Below are 19,614 nucleotides of genomic sequence, written 5' to 3' on the forward strand. Positions count from 1 at the left end.
CGTCTGTCTCTTTTGGACAACATGCTCATAGTAACGAGTAACGGTTCGATTTAAGCGTGGTTTGATTATCAGATCCGTTTATTCTGCTTAAAAATAGTTTAATAAAACAGGTAAGGGATATGAAACATGTATCTAGATTGTCTAGTTAGAATAACACTATAAATGTTAAGTGAGATATGGAATAATTGGCCAACATGGTAAAGGCCTAAAGAACTTTAGGAAATTAGGGTTTTTCCATTCAGTTTTAATTCTACACTTAATGGGTGAATCTCATGAAAATGTGGTTTCATTTTATCCCCCCCAAAAAAATTTAAAATAAGATTTTTTTACACTGTGACATTTTCATAGCATCTGTTGTTTTTTTGTTTTTTTCCAGATTGTTCTGCAGTTATCAATAGTGAATCTAATTTATGCGATTTTATTTAAATACTGTATGTTTTTTAAATGTAAAAATGTGTGTATTTACTCTGGGTACAGTGCTTAGCTGTCATTAAAAAAAATGCTGTAAATATTCTAAAACAGGCTTCATTTCCTTTAAGCAAAATGGAATTTATAATTAAAATGTGAAAAAATAAATGCTAAAATTATTATGATTATTATTATTATTATTATCATTACATTTAACAAAATAATAATAACAATTGTTATTATAATTTAAATATAATAATGGACAATAATAATAATTCTAAAAGAACAATATGACTAGATGTTTTTCAACAGGTTTCATGAGATTAGACATGAAGACCACTCTGTGCAGTAATACCTCTTCTTTTATACAGTGTAAGAGTTCATCACTGTAACAGTAGCGTTCAAGTGATTTGTTTGTGTCCCCCTCAATTTTCTTACCCTCTGGCTGCTGTGTTACCTCAGCTCTCTCTTGCAGCTGAAAAAAACTCGCTGTAGAAATTGAGACAACTACGATCCCTGTGTGTGAGGATTTTGCTGTGGTTTACAGGCCGAGCTGAGGAAAAAGTGACTGAGCCACACAGTATTGTCTCCGCATAACGAAAAGAAATAAATAAACAGAGTAAAAGCGAGGCTTAAATTTAGAACAGACCTTGTTTCAAGGGCAACGGATTGTTGAATGAAAAACAGCGAAGATCAACATCAGCGTTAAAAGTCAAGCTCCATGCGCCTTTTTCTCCCAAGACCTGCCAAGAACCGCTTCTGCCCAAGCGAAGTCTCCCACCATCTGCAACAAATGTGCTCCATTAAAACAGTACCATATGGACAACAAGCCCTCGCTATTAACACGGCTTCTGTACGGCCTCCCTCACTAACGCAGTGCACATTTCAAACTTTCAGTCAAATTGACTGGCTGAATTAATGTAGTGCCATGGAAAGTGGGTGGGCTAGGGCCAGAGATGGAGATCCCAGCGATTCCATGACTAAACTTATTCTACATACTACAACAAATCTCCTCTATAGATGTTCTCCAGACAGCAGAAGGGGAACGGAGAGCCAGACAAATTCATTTTCGACAGTAAAACACATCTTGTTACATCTTCATACACAAGAAAAGGCCTCAAACCAGATTAACAGCTAAAGTCTTACAGAACTGAAGTTCCCAAAACGAATAATTTATTCCATGAAGAAGATGGCCACGTCTTCCTCCAGCATGTCAAGATGGCACTGATTAAACACCGAGGGTGTGGGATGTGATAACGGGACGTCTATAAGACTATAAAGCTTCTATTCTTCAGTGTACATGACGTCATAATTTGGAGGTTCTCTTCTGTAACACGCACACATAGAGGACACACATCAAATCAATTAGGCCTTTGTGGATTTAACCCGACCCAAAGGTTCACTCGATTTTTGTTTGTTTATTTTTCCCGTCACAGAGCCTTAAACACTGTTCATGATTAAAGGGGGATAGGGATATTTTTCCTCAGAGTGCCGCTCGCTAACAGGTATTAGAGGACAGCACGTGACGTAAAATACACTCTGTGTTTTGACTCATTCAATCAACTGTTCCTTGACTGGTAACAGAGTAATACTAATCAGAAGCTACTGTGACACAACTGTGCCCTGGCAAAAACGGCAAAATGAAATGTTGACATGTGGCAATAATAAGGGGCCGCGGTGTCATGTGATCTCACAGTGCTGACTGGCCTACACCCGAGTGCTCAGTGAGAGCACACTGTGCTTGGATGAAATGCAATAGAGAAAGTTTAATTGAGGATGTAATAGGGAGTTTACGCTTTTGTGTCACACACAAATACTCAGCCTTGTCCATAATACAATTATTTTTACCATTATTATTTTTCAAATTCCATTCAAAAATATAAATTCTTATCTCAGAGCCCTTCTTGTAGCTCAATTGGTAGATTTAGCAACATTGAAATTGTGGTTTTACTTCCCAGGGGACAAAAAAATAGTTACGTACCTGTATACCTTCTGTATCTATTTGGATAAAAGCTTCTGCTAAATGCATTAATGCACTACAGAGAAGAAACATAAGTTTTAAAAAAAGGGCAGAAACAGATTCTATAGCAAAGCCAAAGCACTACAGCATATATTGAAGTGACTGATGACAGTCTAATTAAATTAGCATTTCATCCCCTTTCATCCTAGCCACTAAAGGTGTGAAAAGGTTTTGACAGTGCTGGGAACAGGAGAAAAAAATCCCTCTGTCCTCAGATCCAAACACGTCTCACGGGTGTCCTCCTGTCACATGAGTGCACACATCTCCCAACGGCATCACAAAAGACGACGTGACAGAGAGGGGCTTCCTCCCCCCTCCCCCCTCCACCATAGCCCACCGGTTAAATACACTCTCGCTAACAGCACCGGTGTCCCATCCGTTAGTCTCAACCCCCCTTTGCTCGCCCACCCTGATGAGTAGTGAATTAATTTGTGCAGAGCAACCCAACATTAGGAAGGTGTGTTGAAAGGTGTCTGCTCATGTTTCAAATTAAACGCACTGCTGGTCAGCATTAGCACCTAGATGCCCGTCGAGGCTGCGCGCCTGCCTCTGACACTTATCAGAGAGAGAGAGAGAGAGAGAGAAACTGGATTTGCCTGTTCACACTGGAATAATTAGAACATGTCAGGAAGAATTAATTTCCTCATTTTTCAAAAGGATACACAGAAATTACCATGTTATTATATGACAGGGTCCCTGGGAGGATTGTATTAAATTTGATTTCCAGCGCAGCCCACACAACAAATTAAAGTCATAAATAAGATGGAAAGAAGCAGGGCACAGAGCATATGTTTATGGCAATGAGTGAAGCCAAGGGACCAGAAAGAACTATCTTCATTTCATTTTATTTAAATCAGGCCGACACTCTGTGTCTGAATGACAGCGCTTGCTAATGAGGGCTCAGGGTCTCTTTTATATTAGCAAAGAGAAACAGCCACTTAGTGGGTTAGACAGCATGCACCTTTCCTCTACAATTCAACCAACTGAGCATCTGACTCCCCTAATGGACACATTACCGTGTGCTTACAAACTTACAAGCCCTGCAAAAGGTGAGGTCTCTCTTAACTTACATCTGCGCAACAAATCAATTAGATCTCAGAAGCGGTTCCTCGTTTCACAGGGGTTTTCTTCCCCTCAGCGCTTTACGCTTCATTTGCCGTTTGGGCTAGTTGAAGGAGAACGTAAGTTTAAACGTAACAATGTTAAACTACTTTCAAGATCGCTGTTCATTCATTGCATGTGAGACATTACATTATGTAAAGGCCATTTTGTAAAAGACTAAGGTTTTTTGCAGAAGAAAAAAATATAACCTCCATTCATTAATGAAATGTTAAAAACTCCAAAATAACGATAGGAGTGACTCAAGGTGAATAATATTTTCATCTCAGTGACTCACTAGGCGTTTGGGTGGACAGTGCACTTGTGAATGAAAGCGAGTCAAGTGGTTATCAGATAGCCTCAGATTAATGGGCATGTTTAATGTGTGCGGATGACCTCAGCACTGTATGCCTTTAAAATCACATTCCCAACTATTCAACTATTCCCACCTAAAAATATTCTCCTTATTACTGGGAGACTTATTTGTGGTGATCCACAAATAAAAAATAAATAAATAAGATAAGTCAAGATACGTAAATGAGATAAAGCCAACAATGAAATGCACTCTGTCTCTAATAAAATTTGAAAAGTTGCTGTGAGTCCAAATCAACAGAACAAGCCGTCTTTTCAGATATGGTTAATGCAGGTGGCTGGCAAATATAAGATAGCATGACTTTGCCTTTATACATTCAATATAATTAGCAGAAAATATGTAAAAAGAAAAGTGAGTGTGTATCGTTTTGAAATGCAGCTAAAAATACATAATCTAATGCATAGTTTTGAGTATTAACTTCATCTATAGTCAAGATTATAAACAATACAAGTTTATTTTGTTATTACTGTACTTTTATTATAATTATTAATGATTTCTGTGAGCATATACAACAACAGTTAAATAAATATAAATTTGTAAAAATGTATGTTTTTCATAAATATCATTATGAATGAAACATGTATTATATTTAAAAAAATATATATAATTATATTGATACTGAAAATATATTGATTTATATGCACATTTATTTATTGCATTTTGTTATATAAATGCAAAAATAAATGTAATAATATATATAATATAATGCAATTAAATACAATTTACAAACTTTACAACAAAGTACAAATATACATTTCTTTCTCAATGCTTGGAAACATTTGAATTAAAAAAAATCAGGATTTATATACTGTATTTAGAGTTTCTGTGCTAAATATCAATTATTTTCAAAGTTTCCTTCTCATTCAGGCTACAAGACTTTTTGCTTTTTCTATTGGGGAAAATGCACTTTGAATCTTTTATATGGGCATTTCCTTATAACAATCATGCTGAGAAAGTGTAATACAGAGAGAATCAAACTATGGGAATGGGCATCATTAGAGCCAAGTGCTCCCTTGGGCCCCACAAACTTTAAATAATTTGCAAATCAATTAACTGGCAACTCTCAACATAACAAGGATTTCACACCCCAGGGTCAGAGCACATTATCAGCTCTGGAGGATTCATGGCATTTTGGGAGAAAAGTTCATGGTTGGAATCATTAATTCATTTTACAGGACTTTTAGTTATGCATTATGCCCAGCTGTGGAAGCCAGGAGATTAATGTCATGTTCCTCAGTATGTCTATATATAGTCAATAAGAGAACGCCTTTTTACATTGGTTACTGTCTTTACCTTGAAACGAGGGAAGACTGCCAAGTTTATATTATGTATAATTCTTCTGAAAATTAGATAAAGCACATCAAGCCATCAAAAGGACGATATATTGAATAAACGCTGGCAGAAGTCACCGCCCCAGCCATGACAGCGTGTTGTTGGGATGTTAGGTCATAGCGGGGTGATTGAAGACTATTGAAAATAGACTTGCTCTAGATGATCAATGGTCAATTCTCAGACGAAGCCAGTCTGGTCTGCTAGACTATACCAGCCGAATGTAGTACAAATAAATGGAGTGTATTTCATTTGAAAAACGTATCCCTTACGACCCTGTGGATTGAGAGGGCACACCAGTATGCGTGCAGAAAAATAGGTGCAGAGCCAGAATATGATGCTCTTGGCGTCACAGAACGAAACCTCATGAGAACTAATAAGAAAACGAATGGATACTGTGCCCTAAATACTTCAGCGAGGATCTCAACCATCGCAGATGTCTCAAGACCTTAGGACTTCCTTTCATGACAATAATTAAATTTCCAACAATTAAATCTTATTCTAAATTCACAGTGATGAAATTTTATGTTCCATTGGGCCTTTCGGGTGGAAAGAAGAGAGCAAAGTTTTTTTTTCGTGTTTTTTTTCAATCGGGCTGATGAAATTAAAATGCCGACCCCTATTGAACAGCCACTCTGACAACAATCAAAAAGAGGGTTAGTAAAGAACTGTAGCTGGGGAGAGACTGTTAATAGATGGGAAAATAACCACCCAAAGGTTATTCATTTTCATTAGGGGTCCAGGAGAGCTGTCTATTTAATTTTTTTTAACAGAAAATCATTCCTGAAGACACTGGCCCCACAGAGACATCAACAGCGAGACACGCTAAATGCAAAATGAAGGAAGGCTCCGGCAGCTTTATTAGATGAATGGCACACACTGACAAAGAGTGTATTCTGCCTGTTCAAACAGATGCCGCCTCTTCCTCAGGTGTTTCCAAATGACTTTGCGCAGGAGTGATTACATGCCGGGCGCATGCAAGCCACACGTTCGCCCAAATTACTTACTGCCTCATTTTGTGATTAATTAAACATGCAGATTAAAGTTGCCAATGAATTTAGATTAATAAATGTGTTATAGACTGGTAAGAGTAAGAGCATTAGGGGAGGAACGATGGACGGGTACATTTCTTCTCTTCCTCATATTTACAGTGTGAAAACTGAAATGAAAAAGACACTGGACATAGATATTGACAGCTTTAATATAGCTTTATCTCTCTCTGAAAGCTTGGCCTTTATTTCAATTGCATTTAAATGCAAATGCTTTTTGCATTTAAATGACTGACATATGTCTAGAAATATATATTTTTTTATTTCAGATAGTTAGTGTACATAGTTTACATAGTTTCCTTAAAATTACAATTTTTTTTTTTTTTTTTTATGATTTAGGTCAGGACTAACCTTAAATCGCTGTACTTCAAATGTCTATTATTACCAAAATTAAGTAAAATCAATTAAGTTTTCAATACGGGAAAAATTTTATTTAAGCATTCACTCTCACCCACCCACATACACACACTCGCACTGGTCTAAATGCTGACACAATGCCAACCTGATGTACAGTACAAGGCTTACACTGTTACCCTCAGTGCTGGAGCTGGGCCAGAGCATAGGTCTGATGTTTACTGTTCTAACTCAAGTGGTTCTTTCACCTTCATTCAGCTTAACAATCAGCGTTTCATTCCCTAAATAGAGACCTGACCCTGTGACATATCAATGTTAATATCTGTGTTCACAGGACCTAGAACGGGACAGGCCGTAGCTGTTCTGTAGTGGTAACACAGAACATGTAACCTCATCCCGAATGGTAAGACTACCACCCGTGGCACTCCAGAAACCACTGCGAAAGTTCTGCTGTTACTAAAACTGATGTTTTAAACATCTCAAACACCTACTCTTGCACAAAGACAACCACACGCCCACTGAGCAGAGGTCAATCTGAAAAGATTTACATAAAAAATGAAAATAATCGAGGGCGGTATCGTATTTACTCAAAGCACAATTTTCCAATAATAATAATGATAACGCATGATCTTTCCGCACTTCAGGCTCACATAAATAATTAAGACTCTCTCCTCCAGAGTTACAGTTTGGGCAGACAAAAGCTGCATTCACTTCTGGCCCCTTTCTTATTTCTCCATTAACTGATCTGCCTCTCTTTCCTCTGACATTCATTCAGTGTGGACTTACAACGCCATCGACACACACAACAACCACAGCTTAAACAAAAAAGCGCCTGCAATAGAGCGTATTGATCTGAGCCGAAGACGCTGTTTGAATTGAAATCACGGGGATAAAGCTTCTGATTTAGCGTGCGGCCTTGAACTTTGAGCTGGAATATACCATTCTAGGTGGCCTAATTATGCAGGGCCAACAGTGGGGCTTTCTGCACACTAATATAACTCTGTCCTGCACCTCATATCGAAGTGACATTTGAAAAAAGATTAATATGAACTTAACTTTCAGAAAGCTTGTTTGCTCAACATTACCAAGAGCAACACTTTGCCAGATATGATCTTTATTACTATGCTGGAAAGAGAAAACTCCCATTTAAGACATATTGTGGCAGAAAACTGCAGCCGTATATTGACTGTTTACTAAGACCCTGTCTGTGTTTCTTTAAAAGGGGCTCTTTCTTCATTGCTGTGAATGGTCTTATTGAGGGCGACTGGCAGCCTGAAAGTACCAATAACATAGTTGGTATTAGCATAGAGAATAGATTCGCTCTATATGCACCGATGGAGGTGTGTGTTTGAGCGGAAAGTGGAGGTAGGTGCTAACAAGCAAACCAGTTTTTTAAATGACTACTTTATACCCTTTAAAGTAACAAAAAAGTCTATAATCTGCATCTAAATGTTAATATGTAGCCTTTTATGTAAGTCACTTATGCTGTTTTTCAAGCAAACTTAGTTCTAGGAAAGTGACACAGAACAGAACAACACACTCATCATTGTAATCATTTGTGTAAGGCCACCATTTCCTGAGTTGATGAAGCATGTACAGTGGTTTAAAATCAAATCAGACAGACGTAAAGGGATAAGACAACAGCAACCAAAGGACAAAAAAACACGTGTTAATGGAACAGTGATACACAAGTAATGTTGGACAAGGCACATCAACCAAAATATACTGTTTGTACTTACATAAACAGAAAGACTTTATCCCCAGCTCCCAAAGATCACTGGTGAGTTGATTTTGAATTCATGAAAATTACCTACAACAGAACAAAAAACAAAAACAACAACATGGTTTAAGATTGCACAGCTTGCTTTAAATGTGCATATTATCAGTGTTGGGCAAAATTCAGAATTGGCTTCATTTCAGTTCATGAATTAGAATTGGCCACAACCCACAACTGGAATTTGTGGATTGGAATTTACTGAATTGAAATTCAAACCAATTAGAGCTGATGCATTCTGGGTAATGAAGCGCTCTTCCACTCTCATTCTCAAAAACTCTAAATTATGATTAAATAAATAAAGTACATCACATTTTCTAAAACTATTTAATTCATTTACTACAGCAATTCAATTCAAATTCAGGAACTAAATACACATACATCACCGTTCAAATGTTTGGATTCTGTAAGATTTTAAAATGTTTTTGAAAGAAGTCTCTTAAGCTCGCTGAGGCAGAATTTATTCGATAAAAAATAATGCAGTAATATTGTGAAATAGTATAACATATTCATTTTTTTTTCTATTTTCATATTTTTTCAGCAGCCATTAACTCCAGTCTGCAGTGTCAGATGATCTTCCAGAAATCTAATATGCTGATTTTGTGCTTAAGAGATATTTCTTATTATTATCAATGCTGAAAACAATTGTGCTAAGTATTTGTTTATTATAAAGAGTAACAACAAAGCAGAAGAACAGAAAACTGTGAGAGAGGATGTCAGACGAGTGAAGTAAAGTGAGGGTGCAGGCGGGCGGTCAGAGTCCCAGCAGATGAGGTTAAACAGTCGTTGCGCCGCAGAGCCTCCAGTTACTCAGCTCTCTCCCTGAGGGACTCGATCCTAGACAATGTTTAGAGTCCACTTCTCTAATACCTCATTAATCTGTCCCTGCACTGTTTGATTCAACTAATAAATGGCTTTCATACAAAGTACTTGTTTTCTCTAATTCCTCTCTCTGCAGAGCACTAATGATTTATTTAGTTACACGCTCTGCTAGTTCTAGCAGGTCTTCTGAGGTCCTCCAGCACTGCCGGGCCGGCACAACCAAGGCAACACAAACAAACAGACGGTGCACCCAAACTACCAACAACACCCGGTTTCAACGTGATCCGACCATATGTGTGGTGTTACATTTCCCTTTTACGTGACAGTAGAAAGAGAGAGAGAGAGAAATAGTCCTGCACAAACCTCACTAATGTTCATTTCACCACATTATTCTGTTTTTCACAACAAGCAGGAATCTCATTACCAGTTGATTTATACAATTAGCCTGCCTCAGCATCACCAATTAAACAAGGACACATGGGTTTGAGGTCACAGCTAATTGATCCGCCTGCAATTTGCGCCATCTCTGCACCGAAATCTGCCCTCCCGTACGAGCGCTAAAGAACTAAGTCAACGCACAGACTAAGTAAATGGCTGTGTGGGAGGGTGGGTTAATAGAATAAACTGAGAGATCTTTGGTCTCCAATGGATCTGAATGTGGCAACCTTGAGGCTGAAAGTGACAATGGGAGAAAAGATGCAGGAGGTCTGACCCTCGTGTGAATGGAAAGCTGTTGTCATCTTAATAGCACCTCTGAGCTGACAGTCTATTCCACGTTCTCAAAAGACCATGCCACAGGCCTGACTGCATCCCAGTTCACACCGCGCACATACACAGTGTGTATCTGTGTGCATGCGCTCATGCATCTCTCACAGAGTTAGGCCCAGCTCTCTTTCATGCCACACACACACTTGACAGCGGTGGCAATTCTATAAACGCTTTTCTCTTTGTGAGCAATTCAACATCTGACCAATTCCTGTTGTGCTTTAATAAAAAACAGCGCTGTTTTAATTGCAAGGGACCAAAAAATAAAAAGGAATTTGAAATTATAATTTGATGCTATGTGAGAAAATTAAGGAAGTAAAAAGCTTGTGAAAAAGAAAAAGGTGCAATTTTATTCATGCTTTTTTAAGCTAATCATTTGTTTAGATGGGATTTTTTTTGTTATTGTAAATATGATAATGATATTGTAAATAAATAAACTAATGCAATAAGCCCTGACCTACTATATAAATGACTGTGTCAGGCCACTGTATTGCTAAGAAGAGCTGGATTAAAGAGGACTTTCTAATTGGGTGATCATGAATTCATTAAAGAGAGTTCCAATCAGCACCAGCCTGTTTTTATTAGTCACCCAACAGTTTTATTACAGATTCATTGCGTCCGCAATTACCGCTGCGGCTTTCTAACATGTTGAGCTCTGTTTTCTCTCTCTTCCTGACAATGACTGCAGTGATGAAGTAGCTGCGGTTGTACAAATGGGAGCTGAAATAAAGAGAGATGAAGAAAGGAAGAACTGTTCGAGTGGCCGAGCGTCTTGGCAAATTGCTAGACGAAAAGCTAAAGCCCATTAAACCCCAAGAGGACAGACTAGGGGGCACCCAAAAATTAATGATAGGGTTTCCTGTGAAATAACCTTTACACCACATTGCATCAGATGAGGAATTGACCAGTTTAAATGAAAACAGATTTTATTTTTTAAATGTGCTGAATATTTCATAGGGGTTAAGTAGGGTACTTAAACTCATGTTGGTGAGGCTAATCCATCGACCATGACAGTGACTCCAGCTAGCCCCTCCAACAAACACACTACCACAAACTGACTCCAGGAGCACAAGCCAATGGATACACATACAGGCACACACACAGACACAAATAACTGATTCCCCAAAAAGCCTCCATTCTCCTACATTCAATCATTTTCAAGCTCATAGCCAGCATAAAACAAAAATGGGGATGTCGTCTTTTCCTTAGCCAGTGATAAACTGCACATTCTTTACATTTAACTCAAGAACAAGAATTCAGAATCAAAAGAAAAGTCCTTTCAGAAACCCAATGAGCCTTCAAATCCCAAGCATGTGTTCATCTACAGTAGGTTCAGCTGATTAAATCAATCCTCTACATAACAGCGCTGTGTCTTTGACCATCATATGACGATTGGGAATCAGTGACTAACCTCACATTAGCAGCCATGCTTTCGCACGGCATACGCAGGCAGCTTGTTTTAAATATACTTGCAAAACTGGGAGAAATACAGTAGCGTGTTTTACATAATGTGCTGTAAATGTGTACTGATAAGAGAGCTTTAAGAGGCTGAACTGTAAGGCAAAGTGGTTCAGATGGGTCAAATATAGATGAAATCCTTCATCTTTCTGACCATGGACATGCTGCACTCTCCTAAGGAGGGAACATTTTCATTTGCATCAACTTTGCCTTGGCTTTCTTCTGATCCAGCAACCTGCAAAAAATAAAATCACTTTAAATGTCCTATTTCCCCCAGTCCAGAACATGTTAAGAGGGGATTTAGGGGAAGTAGTTATTGGGACAAAAGAGGCAATATCCCCCATCAGCAGGACGGTCTCTTACTTGGTGGAGGGCAGGTTATCTCTGTACTAACAGCAGGGCCACTGACAGGGTCTGGAGGATGGGAGAAGAGGCGGGGGTGGGTGAAAATAAGGCAGAACTGAGCCGAAAGACGGGCCACTCACACCCAGCAGTGGCCGGAAGAGCAAAAGAGGTAAAGCGGTGTTTTTGTCAGATCCAATATTCCTTCTGACAAAAATAAACTAGTGCGCATCCAAAGCTGACATATCTGTGTGTTTAAAGCACGATACCAGTACAGTTGTAAGGTAGTGCGCCATTCACGACTGAATTGATAATGCCTTTTTAATTTCAATTCAATTCCTGAATTTTGAATTTAAATAAAGTAGTAAAATGAAAGGGAATTTAAATGTAAATGTTTTTTTATTTAACTGTCATTCATGTTAAAAAAAATATATTTTAAAGAAACATTTTAAAAGCTTTGAAGTTTTAAGGTTTATAGAGCGACAAATGCTAGAGAGAGAGAGCAAAAAAACAAAGATATGAAATGCCACCTAGAAATATGTGTATAAGACTTAATACATATTTAATATTTATGTTTAAATATTTGATTTTTTTTTTCATTTAATATAATTAATTTAACATCCCAGAATGCATTATCTGCGTTGAAATTCTTTGAATTGTAATTCAGTCTTGTGATTCCAATCCTGTCATGTGTGGCCAATTTCATTTTAATTCAAACTCGCGCACTCAAAGAGAGAAAATTATTTAATCTGAATTGTCTCCAAAGACCAATAAAGACACAATAAGTGAGATTCATGTCAGAAAGAGCAGTGGATCCAAAAAGACCAACTTTCTTTCACTGAAATAAAATAAGACACGTCCCATTTCATTGATCTTCCTCTTTGAATGTGCACATGCTTAGTTTAAGAGGGCCTGCTTACAGCCGAGGGTGTTTATAAAGTGTATTTCACAACTCCCATCGTGGATGGGGGAGGTTGTGCTGTTTTTAAATCAAACATCTCCTCTCCTTGGGCTTGCAGACAGCACCGCGACCAAGCCAGACTTTCATGTCTGACAGTGGAGATACATTTCATGTGATTTACTCTGCTGTGAAATAACAACAACGAAAGTCCGTATTAGGGGAAGAAAGGGTTGACCGGCGACCACGGGCCTCAAATCCACCCTGAGAGGAATTCGACTCCCAGCTGATAAAATACAGTCATAACGATTCTCTGTGAAACACACACACTTCAGTAAATGATTAGAATGCAATTGCAGCAAAAGCGAGAAAGCAGGTCCTTGTCTTTTTTATCATTGATTTGGCATCAGTCGATGGAGTTTATTCCCTAGCCATGACACAAAGCACTTTCCCACCCCCCTATTTATCCGTCCCTACTATTGAGTTGGGTTATGGAAACAAACCTGCTTCCCTCTCTCTCGCTTTCCCAGGTAATATGTTTATTCTCCTGGTCTCATCTTCTAGTTTACGGGGCTGCCGGCCGTTCTCTCTCTCTCTCTCTCTCTTTCTCTCTCTCGCTCTCTTATCACCCGTGCTCTCACGGGGCATTTTAGCTGCTGAAATCCTGTTCACCACATACCGGTTTTAGAATCTGTGAAATGAGTGGCGAAGAAGCGTGGCCACAATGTCTGCCTGTGTTGCCAATGGCCTCGAAAATGGGTCCGGGAGCTTTTTGTCCAGGGAATGCATAAATGGAAGTTTTTAACACCTCAAAGAAAGGCTGTGCCTTTGTGTGGCCAGACGAGAGAGAGCCCTGGCTCTCCTGAGGAGGCAGACATGCTGAGTGCTACAGGACAAAGAACCCAGAGCCTGAAGCAGCAGGAGCACACATACACACACCTGCCTTGCACACACACACACACTTTTATGGTATAATACGCACACAATGGACATGAGAAACATATGTGGATAAAAGGCAAGGACATGCACAAACAGGTCAAGTATGTGGGATAACAACAAATTATTGCTGAATGTTTGAACATTCACTCACTCAAATGAATCATTTCAGAGAGAATATTACTTGTTTTACAGTATGGGCTGCAAAATGAAAAAAAAAAAAAAAAATCAGCAGTTAAAGTTGTGACTCTTGCATGTATCTTAGATGGAAACGCCTGACAAACACTAAATTGAGATATGCAAAAAAAAAAAAAAAAGAAGCTTTTATTGATTATATCCGGTCCATTCATGAGATTCAGAACTTTGCACAGTTTATCCAAATAAAATAGGTATTTTATTATATAAATTATATACAATAATTGTGCAGCCACAGCAAATATTAAAATAAATTAGACAGATGCCGATCAAATTGTATTCATAAAACATAAGGAGATGAAAGACATTATGTGACTGATAACTAAAGCCTGAAAACAAGTTAAAAAAAATTGATTGATGTGCCTTCTACCATTGGAAAAAATAATTCCCATACAGATTATCCCTTATTGCAATTCATTCGATTTTGTTTTTCAGACAAATATAAAAAGACAGGTCGTGCAGACAATCAGAGTGGATATGCTTCGGCTGCCTACAATAAGCATTTAAATGCAAATATGTCTGATGCACAAAGAACCTGCAACTTCTGTCAGTGGCAACATAATCAACCTGCAATTGTCTCCTGACTCAGAGTCATTTCCAGTGACAAGGTCTAAGCAGCAAGCATCTGTATTCAAATTACTGCGCTATTTAAGGCCGCAGCCTGTACAGGGATATTTTTCCAACAGTAAGCCGTGGTGAAAGTCAATCATATGGTGAATTACACCAGAATGGAATCAATCGATCCAGAAAAGATCAGGTTACATCCAGGCCCGGCGGTTGCACACAAATTATTTGTCTTGTTCTTGTTCAGACGCAGGAGCGTGTGTATGGCAAAGTCCCATTTTTCAAATATTACATTTGCAATTGAATTGAAACCTTCATGGTTCACATTCTCTATGAATGAACAGAGACAATTTAAATGAAGAGACGTGGTCAATAATAAAGAAAAATAAGTTGTGTGCAGTATTCTCCATTAGAAGAATAGAAGAAACCTCGATTAAGTATGCCAGGAGAGGCCTTGGTTCCCCAATGATGGGTTTTGTGGTATGTAAAATCTGAAAAATATTTCAGGTCTCGATATGAATGATGGAATAACAAAAAAAGAGGTTACGACTCATTGGTACTTGCATTCTTCCTGCACAAGTTCACTTTTAATTCTTTTACCAGCAAAGCAGGGAGGAGTACATTGTGCTCTAGGGTTTTGACTAGTGGCTTCATGAAAATCCAGAAGCATTCTGCCGTGTTTTTCTCAGGGAGAGCAAAGGTTAGAGAAAAAATAAAGTAAAAAATCTACTTTTCTTACAAATTTCTTTTTAAAGTTCAAGAGCATTCTCAAATTCCTGTTTTCACTGTGTTTGATTCAGTTCAATGGGAGGATTTGTGCTATGAAGATCATTAAATAATTCATAACGCTTTTCATTTTTGCATCTATTCTCTCTAAAACTCTTTTTAAAAAGTCTTACAGCAACAATGCCAGCACAGATGTAAATCTTAACCATTGAAAAAATCATTTTCTCTTTTATTTCTAAAAAAAATCACCTCAAAATCCACAATCACTCAGCATATGCAAACGAATCCATTAATAAGAGTGAAAAAAAAAATTGTTGGCTTGAGAATTCTTCTTCGTTCTTAATTTTCTAGAGAGGAAAATGATTTAAACGATGGACACAAATCTCAATTGACATAACTGGGAGTCACACACTCTCCCATATATACAACAGCTTCTCTGACTGTACGAGATAGAGAGAGCTCTTCTCTTCTCTGTGTTTCCCTTCTTACCCCCTCAGAGAAAACAAATGTAGTGTTTGAGTCACTGATCGGTGGTGTAATTGAGTTTAACACTCCTTTTCTGCAGGAAAAAAAGAGTCTTTGAAATGAGGAGGTCAAATTACCTCTCCAGTCAGGCAATAAATAAGTCAAACAAGGTAAGGGCTCCTGCCAGCATATTTTAGTGCAGAATTCAATTAGTGAAAAACAAGATATGCGTGGTTCTTCAGTTAGCTATTAGATGCACGTCCTTTCCCATGATGCTCTCATTTTGCACAAGGCAATCAGGCTGGAGTACACCGCTGATGGAGGACAGCTTTAAAGAAATCCACTCCGTCCCAGTGGTCGTGGGAGTCTTGGCCAAATTACAGTCACATGACCAGTGCAGGCAAGTCGGAGGGTGAGATTATTGTTGGTCTTTCTATGCCCTCTCGCAACAAGCCACAGAGCTATAATATACCAAGTCTAATATTGTTAGAAAGCCACAATCTAAATAACAGTGCTGAAACTGCCGTTAAAGGGATAGTCACCCAAAATTTTAATTATGTAATCAATTACATGCATGACCTTAAGGACAATAAATCCTGTATGACCCTTTTTCTCCAAAAAAAAAAAAAAAAAAAAAAAAAAAGATTTAGAAAAATGTTGTTTTGTACTCTATTAACTACAGTATACCTTTTAAGAGACACTCTTAAGTTTCCATATAGTGACTGAGGTTTAAAAATGGACAGGCATAATATGTGGCGTAATATAATGTTTTTTCCACTATGAAGCTGATATACTGTATGGAACAGTTTCCATTGATTTCTGCACGGGAGTGGTGTGACGCACGTCAAGCGTGTACTTGAGGGCAGTTGGACAATGTATAGAATAAGAAAGCAAGCTGGGAGGCACACGAAACACACATACACGGACCCACACTGCAACACACCCAACTGGCTACAATGTCGCCTTTGTGACATAATGCTCCTCGCACAGTGGATTTTTGGAAAATAATCCAACTTTTCCTATCCTACGCATCCAGCAATAACAACTGACATCACAGGTTCAACCATATGCCCTGTGGTGCTCGTGAACGTTTTGCATTTTCTCAGCACATAGGGGGGTAAAAGAAACACTGTAAAATGGTTATTATATTCCAATCATGCCCAATGAACCTATTACAGCATGGCACAGGCCACATGAAACCCGAGGAACCATGAGGAACCATGAGGAACCCCAATGCTCAAAACAACACAACAGTTGAGAAGCTAACAAAAACAGAGGGAAAAAAAAAGGAAAACTGAGAAGAAAATAAAGACGGAAAAACTACTATGAACCATGTGTGTTTGTGAGATCTGTTTCTCTTATGAGAAACAGTCTTTCCCTGCGAGGTCCGTGAATGTGTGTCAAATGCAGGGACTCTAGCGAGATGAGAAGCTCCCCTGGTGTCGACACACACATGCTCTATAGCTCTAGTGGCCGTTGATGCTGACATGAGGTTAACATTATCACCGCTGAAAGCACGACAGGTGGGTCACATGAAAGGTCTCTAATTTTCTCTTGCAAACGGGACACATGGTTCATATTATTCTCTAGAAAAGCTGACAATGCTCCAATGAAAATATCAGGAGGCTTCCACCACCACTACTGTTCGCCACACACTATTTTCAAATGTATCTTAGATTATGTAGCAATGTAAATTTGCCCTGCCTACTGGGCTTTAGAGGGAAGATTTGGAGGGAACCCGAAACGTAAATAAATAAATGTGGGGACTTGAGGAGGCATGTGGGAAAGTGTTTAAGAGCTGGGTGTGATGTGAATACAACACGACACAAGCTAAACACACAATCGAGTCCTGCACCTTCCAAAGAACTCAAAGAAATGTATATGAATAGAACAATACAAATTTGCCTTCACCTGAAACATCTGCACATCACTGCTGTTTACATGCCATATCTGTGTGTGCATGCTGAAAGAATCCCATCTGTATAAAATATCGATGCTACACTACTTCTATTTTGTGCGGCTCACAACAGAGCCGAGGCTCAAGACACAACAACACAGGCGAGAATTTTTTGAAGTGAGCTGAAAATACAACTCTTTTCTAAAGTGTTTGAAAAGGCTGCCAGATAAGCAGCATTTAGCCATAAATTCAGAGTCGGCGCTAAGCTTTTTTATGTATAGCTCGCAGAGCGCAAAACCATGCCCTGCTGAAATCAAAAGCGGTAATAGTCAGGTTAGCCACTGTCATTCTAAGAGGGAAGTCGGTTGTGAAATTGTAAAATTGTAAGGCTCTGGCTGTCTATTTCACAGCCTACATTTTATGAACGCTCTCTGAAATTATTCATAAAAAGAGGCTATCACATGGCAGTCAGTGTTTGAGGCTCACAAAGGTGAGGCGAGAAAAGACTCAAGCAATCCTAATCTGCCTGCTGAAGACGGCCACTAATAATACGCTCCTTTATCTCCTTTGCTTAAACAGTGCATACCTTGAAGTTCACAAAAACGTGTGATTCTCATCGAGCTCTCCAAGCGCAACAGAGTGGAGAGAGGAAGAGAGAAAGAGAGAGAGAGAGAGAGAGAGAGAGAGAGAGAGAGATCAAGAGAGAGAGAGAGGGAGGACATTTTCCCCTTCACATTCCTCACAGATTCAAGTCCAATTTGCTCTAAAAGTCCTCTGCATTAAGCCCGCATGCCAGGCTGATAGAATACAAAAACAGTCAAATGCCGTCCATCCCACCCTTGTTTTCCCTGATTATACTTGGCAGCCTTCGTACATTGGCCATACAGAACTTAAGACACTACAAAATAGAGAAAAAAAATTCACTCGATTAATTCCCGATGAGCAGGTTAACCCTCTTCAAGAATGATTAAATTAATAAAAAGTTCTAAATATGGCTTCAAACCAAGCTGTTAAAAAATAAATAATAAATAAATAAATAAACTTGATATACATGAATAAATAAATGTCCTAATGTTCTTTTAGCCTCAAAATTACTATATAAAAATATTATATGTATTTTCTCAGTATATAAAATATATTCAATTAATATTGCTATCAATTAAAAAAACACACAAAAAAAACACACACACACACACAATGACATACCATGAACACTATATAAATTAAAAGATAGGCCTTGAAGAATCATGGACTTCAGGGCCTTAGCCTTGAAGAATCATGGACTTCAGGGCCTTAGACAGTTTGAACCTTCTGTAGAATCTCTACCTCATGAGGGTGCCTCAAATATCCTGTAATGTACTTAGGTGCCTAGAGGTTCTCCGAAAAGTTCTTCCATGTGCCGTTTCATTTTTAAAGTGTAGAATTATGTGAAAGGCTCGGATGTAATCACTCAAAGTGGTCTGGAACACACAGTTTAAATGATTTAAAACTGCTTCTAAACATCTACTATAGACAATGCCATACATCAGAGGGTTAAGAGAGCGAGCGAGAAGCTGGACATTAATGGGCCGATATCTATATGCACATTTTCTGCCCAATAGCTAGAGCTGAAAGGGCCCAGATGAAATCTGTGTGGTAAAGATGATATCATAGCATTGTGGTTGCACAGCAGTCTGGCAGACATACCTCACTCTAGAGAGAGAGAAGAAAAAACAAAACTCTAAATAATATTTCTCCTTGCCTTTCCCATTTGAATATTCATCCCGTTTCCACGTCCCCAGAAACTCTTCTAATCAGAGTCACTTCCCCTTTAATCACTGGGGCTGTAATTATGATTTGATAAAGCATTTTAACGCACTCTTCAGTGTCACTCACATATCTATGCTTGGAATACCGTATTAAGAGCTGTCAGCCCTTAAGGGGAGCACTTCCCAAACAGTGCTGATCCAAATATGGTAAACACGCCCATCAGCTCTAATTGAAATTATTACAGGTTTGAACATGCTAACGCTACAGCTAATGTTCCCCCTGAAATCGAGCAAGTCTAGCAGACTCAGCTAAGATTCCTCTACCTCCCTCTCATGTGCAGTAATTGTTTAACCCTGAGTGGAAGTGGATGAGTGCCTTTTTTCACCCTACGC

At 38.6% G+C, this 19,614-nt stretch overlaps 1 protein-coding gene across 4 annotated transcripts in view; it reads right to left on the reverse strand.

The window, feature by feature from the left end:
• The window catches only part of sox6 (SRY-box transcription factor 6), a 147,940-nt gene that overhangs the window by 118,244 nt on the left and 10,082 nt on the right, over window positions 1-19,614 (reverse strand). For all 4 annotated transcript variants that reach the window (XM_082150039.1, XM_082150038.1, XM_082150037.1 and 1 more), the window contains exon 3: window positions 8,371-8,441. The gene's annotated coding sequence lies outside the window, so the exon portion shown is untranslated. The remainder of the gene's footprint in view (window positions 1-8,370; window positions 8,442-19,614) is intronic.

This window comes from Leuciscus leuciscus (assembly GCF_965113295.1).
Source record: "Leuciscus leuciscus genome assembly, chromosome: 2".
Classification (NCBI taxonomy): domain Eukaryota; kingdom Metazoa; phylum Chordata; class Actinopteri; order Cypriniformes; family Leuciscidae; genus Leuciscus; species Leuciscus leuciscus.